This window comes from Schistocerca piceifrons, chromosome 1, assembly GCF_021461385.2.
Source record: "Schistocerca piceifrons isolate TAMUIC-IGC-003096 chromosome 1, iqSchPice1.1, whole genome shotgun sequence".
In the NCBI taxonomy this organism is placed as follows: Eukaryota; Metazoa; Arthropoda; class Insecta; order Orthoptera; family Acrididae; genus Schistocerca; species Schistocerca piceifrons.
The window spans coordinates 891,404,845-891,418,921 of record NC_060138.1 but is presented as its reverse complement, the minus strand read 5'-3'; the positions used below and the strand labels follow the sequence as shown (position 1 = coordinate 891,418,921).

General features: G+C 41.1%; 2 non-coding genes across 2 annotated transcripts; one reads left to right on the top strand and one right to left on the bottom strand.

The window, feature by feature from the left end:
* Positions 1–7,025: 7,025 nt before the first annotated feature.
* On the bottom strand, positions 7,026–7,100 carry Trnat-ugu. The gene has a single exon. It is a non-coding gene; the product is annotated as a tRNA-Thr (tRNA).
* A 252-nt stretch (positions 7,101–7,352) lies between these two features.
* Positions 7,353–7,427, top strand: Trnat-ugu. Its single transcript has one exon. It is a non-coding gene; the product is annotated as a tRNA-Thr (tRNA).
* The last annotated feature ends 6,650 nt before the right edge of the window (positions 7,428–14,077 follow it).

Sequence of the window (14,077 nt, the reverse complement as noted above, 5' to 3'; positions counted from 1 at the left end):
GTCGACTAGGAACGTGTGGTAAGGCGTCCTGAAGTAACCAGCACGAGTCACTACCAATAAATTCACATCACTGGAACGATCCAGGTCAGAAACAAAACAAAATCCTCATTAGTTTAGCATTTTCATGTGATAAAGCTTTTGTTGCAGCTCACACAGTGATACTTCTTCAATTTTGTACGAGAAAGTTCTTGACATTTTACAGGTATATATATATATATATATATATATATATATATATATATATATATATATATATATATATATGTGTGTGTGTGTGTGTGTGTGTGTGTAATTGCATTGTTTCCTACAAAATTCATGGATTAATTTGTGTCGCCGTAGCTTACAGTGAAGTGATGGGATGCCCCCTAATATCGAGTCGCACATTCTTTTTTCCGGCGTAGTGCAGCAACTCGACGTGGCATGGACTCAACAAGTAGTTGGAAGTCCCTTGCAGAAATGTGGAGCTATGTTGCCTCTATGGCAGGCCATAATTGTGAAAGTGTCGGTGCAGGATGCTGTGCACGAACTGGCCTCTCGATTATGCGCCATGAATGTTCGATGGGAATTGTGTCGGGCGATCTGAATTGCCAGATCATTCTCTCTAGTTGTCTAGAGTGTTCCTCGTACCAGTCGTGAATAACTGTGTCTTGGTGACATGTCACCATTAGTTAGGAACATGAAGGCCATGAACGGCTGCAAATGGTCTCCAAGTAACTAAACACAACCATTTCCAGTCAATGATTGTTCAGTTGGACCAGAGGACCCAGTCCATTTCATGTAAACACAGTCTACACCATTATGGAGCCACCATAAGCGTGTACAGTGCCTTTCTGACAACTTGGATCCATGGCTTCGTGAGGTCTGTGCCACTCTCAAACTCTACCATCATCTCTTCTCAACTGATATCGTGAATCGTCGGACCAGGCCACGGTCCGATCGATATGGTCGCAAGCCCAGGAGAGGCGCTGCTGGCGATGTCGTGCTGTTAGCAGATGCACTCGCGTCTGTCGTCTGCTACCATATCCCAAGAACGCCACATTTCGCCGCGCGGTCCTAACGGATACGTTCGTCATATGTCCTACATTTATTTCTGCAGTTATTTCACGCAGTGTTGCTTCTCTGTTAGCACTGAGAACTCTACGCAAACGCCGCCGTTCTCGGTCGTTAAGTGAAGGCCTTGGCCATTCCTTTGTCCGTGGTGAGGGGTAATGCCTAAAAAGTTGTATTCTCGGCACGCTCTTACACGGTGGATCTCGGAATATTGAATTCCCTAACGACTCCAGAAAAGGAACGTCCCCTGCGTCTGGTTCCAATCACCGTTCCGCGTCAAAGCCTGCTAATTCACGTCCTGCGGACATATCATCTTTTCGCATGAATCATCTGAGTACAAATGATAACTTCATCAATGCACTGCCCTTTTATACCTTGGGTACGAAATACTACTGATATCTGTATACGTGCATATCGCTACCCCACGACTTCTGTCACATCATTGAATTTCTCTACGTGTTTCTTTACAGCAGCAATTTAGTCGCCAAACAAAGTAATAAAATGAGAATCCATTCTATAAGGAAAGAGTCAGAATCTGCCAAAATTAATCAAAAAGTTAGACAAAGTTTCCCATTGACTGCCACACGTAAATATTTCCTTGTATTAAACGACGCATTAAGAAGTGATAATTTTAATTTCATGATGGTGCTAGTTCCTGATGATAAATTTATAAAGAGAAAATCTGAAGAAGAGGTTCAAACTGCAGTACACAAGTTGGGCCAAACTGCCGTCATCTTGCCGTAAGACAAAATAAATGTAAATGGATAACGATGAGGATCAAACAAGAAACAACAATAACTGGTCCAGTCCCTGGAGTGAATGATAATCGGAAAAACTGAGGTGAATTTTAGGAATCGAAAATCACGAAATAATGTCGTTAGCTATGAGGAGCTATGTAACACTAATACATAGACAGGGGCGGCGTGACAAAGCCTTACTGCCTTAACAGCGATGAAATGGTGGAATAAGAATGCCGGTTGCTCAGAGTGCAAATAACGTGTTCGTATCCAGATCACGGCCGAGCATTCTTCAGTGAAATGTCTGGACTTGACTAAAGCCGACAGAATCTATAAATGGTTGTTTCCAGAGCGATGGAAGCCAAGTACAACGAACGTACTAATTATTACTAACAACGAACCGAAGCCGACTAAGAACTGCAACGAAATGGCGAGGGAGAGCGTCTTTCCATAGTATTCTAATCTCGGCCGCAGCGCAGCAGTGTACCTTTTCCGAAAGAAAAGGTCTCTATAGCCAACTTGACGAGACGGCAATGCAAACGGTTCTTACTGTTTGCAGCCGGGAGAAAAGCTCATCCTTCTGACACTCATGTTGGTAACCCTGTGGTGGTTCCAGTTCCCAACCGCGACTGGGTTATTGTCCTTATACGTTGTCATGGCTGCAGTTTGCATTTGAAAGTAACAGTATTGAACTTCTATTGATTTTCTCCACACTGTGCATTTTCTGAATATACATGAATATTGCTCCAACCCTACCATTCCATAGTCCTCTACTCATGTGAACCATTGGTAGTCTCTGTTGTCCAAGGAAAATGATTTTAATGGATAAATTGACCGTTTAATTTCATCGACCTTTAAATTAATTCATTTGTAGGCACATGCCCACTGTCACTGAACTAGTCATTACTTAATAAATATGAATATGTGATTGGAAACGCGATTTTAATTTAATTCAACTCTCTTTCTTTGCAAGGAGACTCGAGTGGCCAGCTGCTAACACTTCTCCACATACTCTGTAAGTACAGAATGGTCTCTGCATACCATGTCACAGATCCCTTAAAGAGACGATGTGAACAATTTTGAGATGTAACCAATCAAAAGACCTACTCTTTGAAGGCAATGGTCATGATGATGATGATGGTGATGATGACGATATGTTACTTAAAGTTTTCCCAGCAGATAGAATATTTCATCATCGTTCTTCCGGGAAACTATTATTTCTTATTGCGATATTTTGGTTGATAACCTTACAGCTGTCTTCAAGATTAGTCGCTGGCAGAACTTAAACCACTTGACACAATACTGTATCAGTGTTATCACTTAAGTACGAATGTTAACTCCTGCTACTGTGTCAGGTGGTTTAATTTCCACCAGCTACTAACCTTAAAGATTGCTGTAAGTTTACCAGCCAAAATATCCGAATAAAAAATAATATTTTCCTGGTTCCTCACCTGGAAGATGGGATCTATTCTCTGTCGAGCTGTCTGTCAGAGTTCGCACACACTGATTTCGACTGTTTCCCCATCTGAATACGTGGCGATTTCTGTCCTCAAAATCCTGAGCTCCACTATGTGCTAATTGTAGTGCAATCTACTTTCAGGATCAAGTAGGCACATCAGTCATTCATCACACTCTGGCAGATGGAGGCTAGGGAAGGTCTGCAGCAAGGAATCGTCGGCAACGCTGTAATGCTGCACCCCTTTCTTGGAAATAGATCAGTCAGAATATTTCTAAGCCAACAAATATTCTATGCGTTATGAAAGGACAAAAAGACATGATAGGAATAGATCATAAGAAAAAAACATTATTCAAATGAGTTGACGAAATGGCACAAAACATTTGCTACTTTGATGTCTGTCAGTAAAGTGCTGGAAACTACACAGCTTTCGCTATGGATTATGGGAACAAGTATGAAATATACCAGCCACAAATAGTTAAAAACCATCATTCATGTATGCAATATTATCAACGAATTAGAAATAGCTACCAAAGGTGAGTTTTACTTCAACTACTATTCCACAAAACTTCAAAATGCGAAATAAAATAAACGGCCACTTTAAGCAGCTAACAAGCAGCATGCCACACAGCTGCGACCTTGTTGCTTGTCGTCACCTTCAGCACAACGATCAGGGCCACACATAACAATCTTTCGCAGAAATGGCGTAGCAGCCCAGTATTTTAATAGCCATCAAAATGAAACAGCTAAACACGTCCCATTGAACGAAATAGAACTGGGCATTAAAATAAAACGGCCACTTCCCATCTTGAACTCTCATACATCAATGAGCACAGTTTGACCCAAGGCTACTAAATAATAAGGTTGGGCAGTAAGCGCTCTGCTCTGCCATTGGCTGGCCTAGTGACGTCAGCGTGGAAGCAAGCGCTCACAAGCAGACGACACGGCATGCGCGTTTACGTCAAGTTTTTGGCGGAAGATTTTGTTTATACCAGAAATGAGATGTCTAAACTGCTTTTCTGCTGCTAAAATATTACAGTTAAAACTGATGAGTTATATTCTTTCGCAGCTTATGCCTCACACATCGGTAAAATGTCAGATCACAACCACACTGACACACCTCGGCTCAAATAAATCAGAAACAATCATTTAATCGCATTGAAATGAATTTACTTAAGAGCTCGAAGTTGCACACACTTGTTTGTAGGAACAGCATTCCTTCTTTCTAAAGCCGCTATAGTATTCATCAAAGTAACTTTATCTGTGTCTCAAAAAAAAAAAAAAAAACTGTCATCTGTACATGTGCTCTTATTATGATGTTTCTTATTTGGTGACAGCTTTTCCAGAGTTTCCAGAGATTTCTTATGTAGTTCTCGTTTCTTATACCGTTTGGTTCTGTCTTCTGTTGCGAGTGACACATTGACAGTCGCACTACTGCACGGCAAATTGCGCGAAGGAACTGCATCTGGCTTGAGCATTCTATTTCGGGGCAAATTAAGCAATTCAGACTGTAAATCCCTTAAGTAATTTGTTTCTGCGAAATGGCGAGAACATATTCTTGCATGCGCAACATTTACACTGTCTTTCCCTCAACATTTCGACAACCATAGTTTTTGCAATGTTTCATTACGCGGGAAACTGTGATACATTACGTCAGTTCCCTTTGTGCTCCGGTTGTAGGAAAAACAGCCCGTTACAGCACAGCCTGGCATTGCAAAAATTAATTTTCTCACTCACTTGTAGGTTCTCCAACAAGAATTTCACAGGACGAACCATAAACTATAGAGCTGGCGAACACAATATTGATTCCGCTGTCCACTATCGCTAACTATATCAGTTCCGAAACAAACATCAATTACAGCAAAAACTGTTAACACTCCCGAATTCCGAATGTTTCCGCTGTTGATTGAGTACCTCAGAAGAAAGAACTCAATCAAAATACTCCTTCAAACACAAAACAACACAAGAAAAACAATCACACACAATTCGAACTGTGTACTGTTTGGCACAGCTGCTTCCACCGTGACGTCATGCGCACAACTGAGAAAATACGTTGCTTTCTGCGCATAGCTTTCTGCGCCCCCCTGAGTTTGACAATTGTACCACACTTGGTGCATAGCACAATGGAAGCTAAAATTAAATATTTCGACACCTAAAATGTTGTACTATTTATTAAAATATAAGTGACACTGATGCTGATCTACCTTACTGGTTACTCTGTACTTATCAATGAGCATAGTTCTATTGAAACCACCTCTTTAATTATTTTTTATTAAACACTGACCTACAGAATTTTCCCTGACAAAGACAACTCAAACTTAACCTATTCATTTATTATCCATAATACACAAGCCCAACGCAATCTGACTGCTATACATTGACAACATGACTTCCATTAATTAACACAAAAGAATGGCCCTGAATTGCAAGAAATCCTAACAATAACACAAATCAAAAAATTATGAAATTAAAGAAATATGAAACTACCTCCAACTCTGTTAATTGCCTAAACTTATTTCAGTCACGAATACCAACAGTGCAAACCACATTCTTTTTCAAAAGTCACTTACCTCACAGAAAATCTTCATAACACGAACTACAGCATTTACAGCAAGTAGCAACTACAGCCAGCTAAATAAAAATATTCTAACTACTATAGACTCTAACTACTAGAAGGCATACGATTATCGAAAGAAAGATTTTGTGGAAGAGCAAACAATGTACTTAGAAATTTTTACCTTATTCGTGTGAGATCCAGATCCAAAAATAATATAGTTGTCAATAATTCCACTGGCCAAACATTACCAACCAAACCTCCATCGCCATACATTTCTTTGCATATTTTCTTATAAACACATCATTTCATCTCACTTTACAATGCATGTCCTACCAACACAGAGTCTCCACTAAGAATATCATGTCCATACACTTCCCTATCCACTCTCTAACTGCTAGTCCATCCAACCACAGAATCTCTTGCAGAGTATACAAAGAACTGTCAGCGATATTAACACAATCTATAGCGCTGCCAACACACAAACAGGCTACTTACATAGCCCTCCTGCTCTCCTCAAAAAATTTTACAAACTGTTTTGGGCAGTGGTCAAGACTAAGTTGTCAAACTTTTTATATTAAAAATTTGAAATAGAGCAGATGCGCATGAAGGTTAAGTAATACGCTGTTGGTCAATAAAGTAAAAATTCTCCTCACAGTCACTAAAGACAGTCCTAATAATTCATCAAAAGAGAAGTCTACACCCATTTTATGCACATAGGCTGAGCAGTATATGAAAATGCATAAGTAAGCAGTGCACAACAATGCAGTCTTGAAGAAGTAGTGTTCTCCTCCCCATGTAAACACAGTGCTGACTCTTGACATGCAGTTTTGAACTTATATGGTAAGACTGGTAATGAGCCACAACAGAGCAGAGCCACAGCACTATCAGTTGAAATCTTGAAGAATTTTGGTAGAATTGGTGGGTCACCACAGAGCAGGCCCACTGTAGTATCAATCGAAGTCTTGAAGAATTTTGGTAGTATTGATGGGTCACCACAGAGCAGACCTATTGTAATCTTAGTAGAGATTATGATAGTTGTGGGCCACTAAAGGTGCGTACCCACTGTAGTCGTTGTAGAGATTATATATGACGCTAGTATCTGTTCCCGAAAGAACAGTTACCGTGGATGACCATGCAGCTTTGCTAGAAATGAAATGATAATTAAATGGACACCCTAGCTGCAAACAGGCGTTGATGTACTTCATTGGGGATATGTTGAAATCTGTGCCCCGACTGGGACTCGAACCCGGGATCTCCTGCTTACATGGCAGACGCTCTATCCATCTGAGCCACCGCGGGCACAGAGAATAGTGCGTCTGCAGGGACTTATCCCTTGCACGCTCCCCGTGAGATCCACATTCTCAACATGTCCACACCACTACATTTGTTGTGCGCCTAATAGATGTTTGCCTGTCATACTCATTATTCGTGGCAGATTAATCTACCAAGTCTATTAGGCGCACTACGAATGTAGTGGTGTGGACATGTTGGGAATGTGGATCTCACGGGGAGCGTGCACGGGATAAGTCCCTGCAGACGCACTATCCTCTGTGCCCACGGTGGCTCAGATGGATAGAGCGTCTGCCATGTAAGCAGGAGATCCCGGGTTCGAGTCCCGGTCGGGGCACACATTTTCAACATGTCCCCAATGAAGTACATCAACGCCTGTTTGCAGCTAGGGTGTCCATTTAACTATCATTTCGTTGTAGAGATGGCCAGCAGCCACCCATTGCAACTAAGTGGGTGCACAATCAGAACTGAAGAGTCTTGAAGATAATATAGCAAATCCATGAGCCACCACTGTGTAGCCAGTATCGATGCATATTACAGGGTTATTACAAATGATTGAAGCGATTTCACAGCTCTACAATAACTTTATTATTTGAGATATTTTCACAATGCTTTGCACACACATACAAAAACTCAAAAAGTTTTCTTAGGCATTCACAAATGTTCGATATGTGCCCCTTTAGTGATTCGGCAGACATCAAGCCGATAATCAAGTTCCTCCCACACTCAGCGCAGCATGTCCTCATCAATGAGTTCGAAAGCATCGTTGATGCGAGCTCGCAGTTCTGGCACGTTTCTTGGTAGAGGAGGTTTAAACACTGAATCTTTCACATAACCCCACAGAAAGAAATCGCATGGGGTTAAGTCGGGAGAGCATGGAGGACATGACATGAACTGCTGATCATGATCTCCACCACGACCGATCCATCGGTTTTCCAATCTCCTGTTTAAGAAATGCCGAACATCACGATGGAAGTGCGGTGGAGCACCATCCTGTTGAAGTCGGCGCTGTCGGTCTCCAGTTGTGGCATGAGCCCATTTTCCAGCATGGCCAGATACACGTGTCTTGTAACGTTTTTTTCGCAGAAGAAAAAGGGGCCGTAAACTTTAAACCGTGAGATTGCACAAAACACGTTAACTTTTGGTGAATTGCGAATTTGCTGCACGAATGCGTCAGGATTCTCTACCGCCCAGATTCGCACATTGTCTCTGTTCACTTCACTATTAAGAAAAAATGTTGCTTCATCACTGAAAACAAGTTTCGCACTGAACGCATCCTCTTCCATGAGCTGTTGCAACCGCGCCGAAAATTCAAAGCGTTTGACTTTGTCATCGGGTGTCAGGGCTTGTAGCAATTGTAAACGGTAACGCTTCTGTTTTAGCCTTTTCCGTAAGATTTTTCAAACCGTCGGTGTGGTACGTTTAGCTCCCTGCTTGCTTTATTCGTCGACTTCCGCGGGCTACGCGTGAAACTTGCCCGCACGCGTTCAACCGTTTCTTCGCTCACTGCAGGCCGACCCGTTGATTTCCCCTTACAGAGGCATCCCGAAGTTTTAAACTGCGCATACCATCGCCGAATGGAGTTAGTAGTTGGTGGATCTTTGTTGAACTTAGTCCTGAAGTGTCGTTGCACTGTTATGACTGACTGATGTGAGTGCATTTCAAGCACGACATACGCTTTCTCGGCTCCTGTCGCCATTTTGTCTCACTGCGCTCTCGAGCGCTCTGGCGGCAGAAACCTGAAGTGCGGCTTCAGCCGAACAAAACTTTATAAGTTCTTCTACGTATCCAGCGCCGGCTTTAGGGTGGGGCGATTCGGGCGGTCGCCCAGGGCGCCGGGGCCCAAGGGGCGCCACGTACTAAACGCATGTAAAAAAAAAAAATTACAATTTACAATCACCCATTTCGCGAAACTAAAATATTATTCAGTCTCATTCAACATACGTCGCTAATCTCACGAATGCGCGATGAATTCGGGGTAGCAGAAGAGAAATCATGCTGAATGCAATCTTTGTATTGTCTGCAACCATCCGTGTTTGACGTGGGCTAGCAGGGGCTCTACCAAAGCGCCTCTCTTATTTGTTTCAAGAACTGCAACAAGGAAGAGCCCATGCAGCCGCACCATCTCTCGTTTACAACAGAAACTACCGGTCGCTCCAAAGAAAAGAAAATACAGACTGTGAAATATACATTACATTATGATTTAATTAATACGAATGTATTTATATCGAATATTTGTGACTTAATGACTCATGTACATTAATTAATAGATCATGCAATGAGTGCACTGCATTCATAGAGAATTCTCCCCTAACTTACTGAAATAATACAGCGCCACACAATGTTTGTTAGACTGCATATGTTGGCAGCGCTACGATTTGCACCCGCATGTCAGTAATTGTCAGTAAGAGTCGGAGGCAGCGGTCATGTTTTCGTGGCTGAATAATTGTGAGTGAAACGAGTGTCGTGACTGTGTCAACATTTTAATTTTCTGGTAGGTGCGAAAAACATTTTTATCTTTCAGTTCAGGTTTTTTTTCTAGTTACGTCTACTGATAGGTGAATTTCTTTATTTGTTATAGATCGAATATTGTGGTCGCGAAATAGAGCAGTGTCCAAGCAATAATTTGTCAAATTATTAAATCATGCCAGAAGAGAAGGAAATGATTTAAAAAAAGCTTTCTGGTTCAGAAAATCGGAAAAGAAAAGCTGAAAAAGAAAAAGTTCTTGAAGAAACTAAAAAGCACATGAATATTCATAAGTACCTTAAAGGAAATTCTAAGGCAAATACTTCAGATATTGAATCAAAAGTCCATGTATCAGTAAATATTTCTTCAGACTGTGAACAATTATACACAAAAAATATACAATCACCTATTGAAGGTGATCAAATTGACCAGCGCAGTACATCTTTGCATGAATCCTCTGATATTTCTCCAAGTCAAAATCAACACATGACATCTGTGGTCGATGAAAGTATCAACGTTCTTGCAATAAAAGAATACAATGTTTCTGATGTAGGTACGTGGCCAAAAGTACTTAATGCTAGAGATATAGATCGCATTATAATATGTGGACCCTAACAAGTATGTCTAAATAACTTTCCAAAAGATGAAAATGGGCGTCATTTCTCTTCAACTCATTATACAAGAAAACTATCAAACGAAGAAACTATCAGACGACGGTGGCTAGTTTATTCTGTATCAAATGACAGTGTCTTTTGCTTTTGTTGTCGACTGTTTGATTTAAAGTCAACTACTAATTTCACTACCACTGTGGGTTTCAGAAATTGGAAACATTTAAGTGAAGCTCTGAAACTGCATGAAAATAGTCCTAACCACAAAAAAGCATTTACTCAATGGACTGAAGCTGAAATCCGGTTTAAAGCTGGATTAACTATTGACAAGGAAGAACAAAAGCTAATTTCTAAAGAAAGTTTACGATGGAGCAATGTGCTTCAAAGATTGATGCACATTACTTTGTATTTGACTGAAAATAATATGGCATTCAGAGGGTTATCAGATAAATACCCCAAATAATGGAAAATTCTTAGGTCTTGTACAGTTATTGGCAAAGTTTGATCCAATCATGGAAGAGCACGTCAGACTGGCATTGAATGGTGATTTGGCTGACCATTATTGCGGCAAAAATATACAAAATGGATTAATAGAACTCATGGCATCACACGTTATGTCTACAATCGTATCCCGCATAAAGGGTTCAAAGTATTATGCAATCATAGCTGACTGTACTCCAGATATAAGCCACAAAGAATAACTTTCGATAACTTTAAGATGCGCCGACATAACAGAGGATGGCGTAAGTGTAAAAGAACATTTCATCTCATTTCTGCAAATAGATGATACAACCGGTTAAGGCCTCACAGAAAGCATTTTAAAAACATTGAGTGATCTTGACCTTAACATTAATGACTGCAGAGGACAGGGCTACGATAACGGCGCGAACATGAAGGGGAAAAATAAAGGCGTCCAGAACAGAATTAAGAAGTTAAATCCATTAGCTTTTTTTGTGCCATGTGGATGCCATAGTTATAATTTGGTATTGTGTGATGCGGCAAATCATCAGTAAAATCCGTGACACTGTTCGGAATGTTACAAAAAATGTTTAATCTATTTGCTGTATCGGTAAATAGATGGAAAATTTTGACCGACCTGAAAAATGTAAGTGACACACGCTGGGAAGCTCGAATTGATAGCGTCAAAGCGGTTCGTTATCAATTATGCGAAATGCATGACGCTTTGGTTTCCTTGGCCGATGCTACTGAACAAAGCGATGCTGCGATGTCACACGAAGCGACAACACTAGGAGGACGATTAAAAGACTTCAGCTTCATTGTTTCTCTCGTGACATGGTATGATGTTCTGTTTCAAATTAACGTTGTGAGTAAAGCAAGTCAGTCACCCACAATCAACTTTGTCGAGTTTATGGGAATCCTTGACAAATGTTGCTCTTATTTGGAAACATATAGACAAACAGGTTTCGAACAAGCTATTGTAACAGCAACTGAACTGGCTTCGGATCTTGATACGCAGCCATTATTTAAACCATAATGCGATTAAGACGTATTAAACGCAGGCCGGGTGAAGAGGCTGTTGATGATCAAATAACTGACCCAAAAAAGAAGTTTAAAGTAGAGTTTTTCAATGCACTGTTGGACACCGTGCACATATCCATGAAAGAAAGATTTGAACAGATGCAAGAATTTTCTGCGACGTGGAGTTTCTTGTTTGACATTAAAAAAAATCGAAATAAGGAAGAACTAATACAATGCTGTTCTAAATTACAAGAAAAGTTAACTGTCAACATGAAGTCAGATATTGATGGAAATTTGCTGTGCGACGAAATTTTAGGCCTGCAACACTATCTCGAAGACAGCCAGGCAACGCCTATTGAAGCCTTAAACTTCATAAAAAAGCATAATCTTCAAGAGTTATATCCCAACATCTGGATAACGTTACGTATTTTGCTAACAATACCAGTGACTGTCGCAAGCGGCGAACGCAGTTTTTCCAAACTGAAATTGATAAATACGTACTTGCGGTCTACAATGTCTCAAACAAGACTAACCAGTTTGGCCTCACTGTCCATTGAAAATGAAGTTGCAGAAAACCTGGACTTTGCTAATCTGATCAGAGACTTTGCCGACAGAAAAGCGAGAAAAGTAAAATTTTAGTCGTTTATAATTGTTTTTCATTAGGCGTAATATGTTTTGTGTTCAGATGACTGACAGAAAATATAGGTTTATGGCTTACAGTTATATTAAATTCAATAAAAATATGGTACCCAATTCAAAATTAGTGTTTTTTCGTTATACATATTACCTCCTGTATATAAAAATCAATTGTTGTGTGTTAGTCTCACCAAAACAAAGAAATGGCTTGACCAATTTGAATAATTTTTGTTTTGTTTTGTTCGCTTTAGTACAGGGGTGCTTCAGAAAAGAAAAGAAATATTTGGGATATACGAGCCTGTTTCAACCACATTTTACGCATCTTTTCTTTGTTTGGTACACGCAAAAACAATTTTCTGGAGTTGTTGTAGATGTACAGTGCAGTACTACGCAATATTTTTAGACAATTTCCCAAAACGTGAATGCCCAAACAATATATCACTGCTATACTGACTGTTACGGCAGCGACAGCAGCATGCTGGACTGACGTCACAGGCTACACAAGACTCACATGGAGCGTCTTAGCGGGCTTTCAGATTATTTGGATTTCATTTCCATTTAAAAAAATAAAATACTCAAATTTACGATGGAAAAAACCATGTTATGATCATAAGATGACGCCATTAACCACTTAAGCAAATACCGTGTTGCAAAGCACGCCAGGTTCGCTATTTATACAATAAAGGGCGCCAACTGGACGACTCGCCCGGGGCACCTGGATGGCTAAGGCCGGCCCTGTACGTATCTGTCGTGTGTCGTGACCATATGTCAATGAATGGAGCTACAGTGAATTTATGAAATCGCTTCAATCATTTGTAATAGCCCTATACAAGTCCCTGAACCACCACTTGTGCACTCACTTTTTTTTCATGTCCTTACAACCAGCAATGCTGTCAACCAGTCCCTTGCTGAATTATCGACACACGTGCAAGCACTAAAAAAGTCATATAATCTCTAAGCCGGCCGCGGTGGCCGAGCGGTTCTAGGCGCTTCAGTCCGGAACCGCGTGACTGTTACGGTCGCAGGTTCGAATCCTGCCTCAGGCATGGATGTGTGTGATGTCCTTAGGTTAGTTAGGTTTAAGTAGTTCTAAGTTCTAGGGGACTGATGACCTCAGACGTTAAGTTCCATAGTGCTCAGAGCCACCTGAACCATCTGACTCCAAGGAGAGGGAAAGACTCTGGGAGTCCCATAGTGCTCAGAGCCATTTGAACCATTTGAACCAGTCCCGTAAGAGTACGAGCCACCTGTGCGCATTCGCACAGACGAAGGTCAATGGCTGGGTAGTCTTTAACTATATATATGAAGATAGTAACTGTTCTCGAAAGAACAGATACCATTGATGACCGTGCACCTTCTCTAGAATAAATTATAACTAGTTAAAACCCTAGCAGATTAAAACTGTGTGCCCGACCGAGACTCGAACTCGGGACCTTTGCCTTTCGCGGGCACACAGTTTTAATACGCCAGGAAGTTTCATATCAGCGCACACTCCGCTGCAGAGTGAAAATTTCATTCTGGAAACATTCCCCAGGCTGTGGCTAAGCCATGTCTCCACAGTATCCTTTCTTTCAGGAGTGCTAGTTCTGCAAGGTTCGCAGGAGAGCTCCTGTAAAGTTTGGAAGGTAGGAGACGAGATACTGGCAGAAGTAAAGCTGTGAGTACCGGGCGTGAGTCGTGCTTCGGTAGCTCAGTTGGTAGAGCACTTGCCCGCGAAAGGCAAAGGTCCCGAGTTCGTGTCTCGGTCGGGCACACAGTTTTAATCTGCCAGGAAGTTTCATATCAGCGCACACTCCG